This window comes from Cornus florida, unplaced genomic scaffold, assembly GCF_030987335.1.
Source record: "Cornus florida cultivar Cherokee Brave unplaced genomic scaffold, ASM3098733v1 CherokeeBrave_3.0.0_Hap2_Chr02, whole genome shotgun sequence".
NCBI classification, from domain to species: domain Eukaryota; kingdom Viridiplantae; phylum Streptophyta; class Magnoliopsida; order Cornales; family Cornaceae; genus Cornus; species Cornus florida.
In genome coordinates, this window is record NW_026775572.1 from 18,402,501 (window position 1) to 18,407,500 (window position 5,000).

The 5,000-nt window shown below is 33.0% G+C and overlaps 1 pseudogene; it reads left to right on the forward strand.

The window, feature by feature from the left end:
- The first annotated feature begins 2,952 nt into the window (after window positions 1–2,952).
- The window catches only part of LOC132296684 (maturase K-like), a 2,983-nt pseudogene continuing 935 nt past the window's right edge, over window positions 2,953–5,000 (forward strand).

The following is a 5,000-nucleotide window of genomic DNA, read 5'->3' on the forward strand; positions in this document are numbered from 1 at the left end:
GCAGCTTTCCAAGAATTTCAATGTTTGAATCGAGGGTTCATATTGTAAGACTTATCTGATCTTATCAATTGTTAGAATTTTTTCCTCGAATAAATCATGAATTTTCTAGGATAGTATTAAAAAAGATCTCATCGAAAACTTACAGCAGCTTGCCAAACAAAGGCTAAGAGAAAGAAGAGCACAGGTATGACTGGCATAACATTCACGATTGGATTCAAAAAAGCATAGGACTCGGGCAATTTGGCGATGAAAAAACTACTCGAATAAAGGGCAGAATTAAGACAGATACAGATCAAACTAAAGATATTAAGCATAACAGACATTTTGTTCTTGGAGATAATTGCATTTTGCTTGAGTTATTGATATAAAGAAAAATAAAGTAAAATAAGGTAGACCAAAAAATCTTTCTTTTTCTTTGAACTCACCCAATCAAAAATCCTCCATTTCTCAAAGGAGAATAGAAGAAATCATACTTTCATACAATATCTTAATTGAATTATATGTAATGATCAATAAATTCAGTTTAATTCTATATCTACACGTGTTAAAATCCTAGCAACAATCTAATTTATTTTAGAGATATTTGGGCTGGAATTGACGAACAATCAATACCAATATTAGTCTTTATTAGTGTCGAATATAAATCGAAATGGGGCGTGGCCAAGTGGTAAGGCAACGGGTTTTGGTCCCGCTATTCGGAGGTTCGAATCCTTCCGTCCCAGAGCATATCCATTCTATTAGAATAAAGATTGTGTTTTTGAAAAACTTTCTGTTTAAAGATCTAATATTGGGTCGAATGTGATTCTTGTTTCTTATTTTTAATGATTCTTCTCTGAATCATATCTTTTTTTTTCACAAACTGGAATCGAGTTTAAATGACACGCAAATATAACTGAATCTATCTGTAATCCGGGTAAAATGGGAATATAGATCACAAGAGTTTGAATTCAAAAAAGTTGGGCGGTCTTTTCATCATATGCTCAGTCCCTTCATATTGAAGGAAGCTGGTTACTTCGAAAAACCTTACGCCCGTATCGAATTGAATTTTCAATGATGCATTTTGAATTGAAATGCGAAAGAAAAGCTCCTATATTCCCTATCTCTTATTCTCTATCCTTTCAATGAGAGGGCCCCGGTTATTAATTCTCTGTAAATCTCCGAATTCTAAGGATCTCTTGAATTCTAAACAAGAGGGAGTTCTTGGTACTAATTGAATTCAATCAATGGGATTAAGTTTCTTAAGACTGGGTTAGGATAGAATAAAAAATAGGAGCAAGGACTTAATCCGGACTTGTTTGGTTTTGGACCTATACAAGATAGTTAGCATCCTATTTTATCAGCTGCTTTTTTTATTTATGACTCATCATCCTCCTAGAATTGGGGGAGTAGATAGGAGTTAATTAGTAACGGAAGATATGAATTTCAATATCTGTGTTTGCCCGAATCTCATTAACAAACAATCAAGTTACATATGTAACTGGGGGATTTTCTTTGAACCCAGTTTTTAGGTATTTCTTTTTTGGCTATAATGAATAATTGTAAATAGATATTTAGACCGGGCCGATTCAGCCATTTTATTCACTTTATTTTATGGCAAGATTACAGAAAGATTACTACTACTACACTTCAAGTCAAACAAAATATAAAAATGCATATAAAATGAGGAAATGTTTAGCTTATATGTATTGTTATCGTTCTATTTCAGTGACAACGGCCTTTCGATTTTTATGAAAAAATTAGTGACAATTGTTCAGTCTATCTGATAGATATGAAACCCCCTATTCGTTCGATTCTGATTTTATCACTCAGATGAAAGAATAAGGACTTAAATCTTCCCTTACATAAGTCTTTTTTATCCATCTCAAAAAAAAGAAATTGGATTTTTTGTTTGATCTATCTATCCGCGCTTGAAATCATTGATGATTCAATTCGAAATGAAACAGAAATTTATCTATCTTGTGGTGATCAAATGCAGCCCTTACTGTAAAATTGGATTCAAATAATGTGTCAAAGTGGGAAACTTTTTCAATTATAACTATTTTTAAACCATTTTTAATGATTCCGGAGGAGTTGAATCTTTGGTACTTGAAGAAGCGTAAGATTGATAAATCTATCCTATTGAGTCACTTGAAGATGCAAATTAAAAAAAACTTATTTTTTCGTCTTATTTATGTTTTTTTTTTATAAAAAAATGTTGTATTCATACAATCAAATATGGAGTTAAGTTGCATTTTTGTTGAGATTCCTTCAGAAAAATATCTACCCATCTATATAGAAGAGAAAAATCTAGATTACTATGGACCGACTGAACCAATGACTATTCATGATTCCATAATTGAATATTGAATCATTTCCATACCGGTTCCAATTTAGAGGAATGTTATGGTAAAACTTCGTTTGAAACGATGTGGTAGAAAGCAACGTGCGACTTGAAAGACACGATCCGTTGTGGATTCTTACATCCATCATTTTATATAGGAATGAAGGTGCTCCTGGCTCGACATCATTTGTTCTGTTCCACTAGAACCCCTCCTTTTTGTTGGGTTGTAATGTAAATAGTACATGGTGGAGCTCGAGCAGAAAGTATTGATTCATTTCTCGGGGGCAGGGATCTAGGGTTAATGCTAATCAATAAATTGGAACAACTTCGTAAGTATATCTTCGATATAGAAATAGAAATCGAAAGAATCCAATTCGAGCAAGTTTCCGCCCAAAAAGGAAAAAGAAAATTGTTGGAATTGATAAAACTCTTTCGATCCAAGGTGTATCGCGCGGGAATCCACCGTTCATATGATTCTTTGATAGAAAGAAATCACAAAAAGGGTATGTTGCTGCCGTTTTGAAAGGATTAAGGATCGCCGAAGTAATGTCTAAACCTAATGATTCAAAACAAAGATAAAGGATCCCCAGAACAAAGAAACGCCGTTTGAGTTGTCTCAATAACTGGATCAGAATGAAGAATTAAAATTGTTTTTAAATGAGACAAACAAAAAAGGGGGTTAGAGACCACTCAATAAATGAAATAAATGCCTAAAGATTTTTCTTTGAGCTATTGGGGAGTTATCCAACTTGAGTTATGAGTACAAATGATTTTTTTCTTTTTCAGTAAGGAAGAGAAGAAGAAAAAAGGGCTTAAATCATAGCCTAATTGATTTGATGATTTTATGGATCCATTTGCCATTAGAATTCTATATTATAATTCGATACATCGAAATCACTTCGAATCATTTTTTCTTGAGCCGTACGAGGAGAAAACTTCCTATACGTTTCTAGGGGGGGTATTGTTCATCTACATCTATCCCAATGAGCCGTCTATCGAATCGTTGCAATTGATGTTCGATCCCGAAGAGAGGGAAGAGATCTTCGGAAAGTGGGTTTTTATGATCCGATAAAGAATCAACCTTATTTAAATGTTCCTGCTATTCTATACTTCCTTGAAAAAGGCGCTCAACCTACAGGAACTGTTCATGATATTTTAAAGAAGGCGGAGGTTTTTAAGGAACTTCGTTCTAATTAAAAAAAATTCAATTCATTAAGGAATAAAAAAAAAATAAGGGAGGGAGTGGTGACTTGTATATAGTTTTGTATAATTTTCTCTACTATTTTTTTATTTCCCCTTTCTCTTGTTCTGTTCATACCTAATTTATCTTTATCATTGCTCCCATAGAATCCCATGTTCTATAACGGCAAAACCTTATTTTATGGATCCTGGAAATATAAAATTCTAGCATTCCCCTCAATTGGTTGGTTTTCGTTGGAACTCCACTAACAAACAAGGAATAAAGTTTGCCTATTTCACTTAATATTGATTAAATACATTATTGATTGAATAAACCTAATATTTTTTTCTATTTTTTCCTTATTTATTCTTACATCTACACTTTTTTGTTTGTATCGATGTAGGTTATCTATGGAGTGCCAATCCAACACAAATACTTCTTTTTTATTTTAATATTATTCAAATTTCATTTGAAGTTTGTTTATTTTTCCACTGTATTCTTTTCTCAACATTCATATTGACAACAGTGTATCGAACAAATATAATTCATCGTGATAAGTGGATCTATTTATCTCCGTTCCATAGGTTTGTTTTTTTACTTTACTTCACTCAAATGATGGGTTCGTTGGATTCGCTTTGATACAAGAAGTCTTTTAAAATTAAAATTAGAATTTTTTTTTAGATTTCTTGTTTTGCTAGTTGAATGCTTTGATTGCCACTGCCTCGTATAATCTCTTTATTTATTTTTTTTGATTCTGATTGTATCTACACACCCTTTTCGGGTTGCTAACTCAACGGTAGAGTACTCGGCTTTTAAGTGCGGCTAGAATCTTTTACACATTTGGATGAAGCGAGGGATTCGTCCATACCATTGGTAAAGTTTGGAAGACCACGACTGATCCTGAAAGGGAATGAATGGAAAAAACAGCATGTCGTATCAATGAAGAATTCGGAGAATATTTCATTCTTCTCGAGTCGGTACAAAACCTTCTTTGAATTCTCGGAACGGAACAAAATGAATTCAATTTAAAGTTGGGCCGAGTGAATAAATGGATAGAGCCCTATGGCTTCAATTAATTATAGGGAAAGAAAAAGTAACGAGCTTCCGTTCTAAATTTGAATGATTACCCGATCTAATTCGATGTTAAAAATATATTAGTGCCTGATGCGGGAAAGGCTTCTCCCATGAGTGGATTACCCATTTTTTTAATGAATCCTAACTATTGTGATTCTCCATTATGGAATGGAGATGGGTGTGTAGAAGAAGCAGTATATTGATAAAGAAAATTTTTCCAAAATCAAAAGAGCGATTGAGTTGAAAAAATAAAGGATTTCTAAACATCTTGTTATCCTATAACGAACATAAACCAATTCCATTAAATGGAAAAAGAGAGGATAGAGAATCTGTTGATAAGTTTACCTGTCTCCGAGGTATCTATTCTTTTTTTACTATAATACCTTGTTTTGACTGTATCGCACTATGTATCATTTGATAATCCCC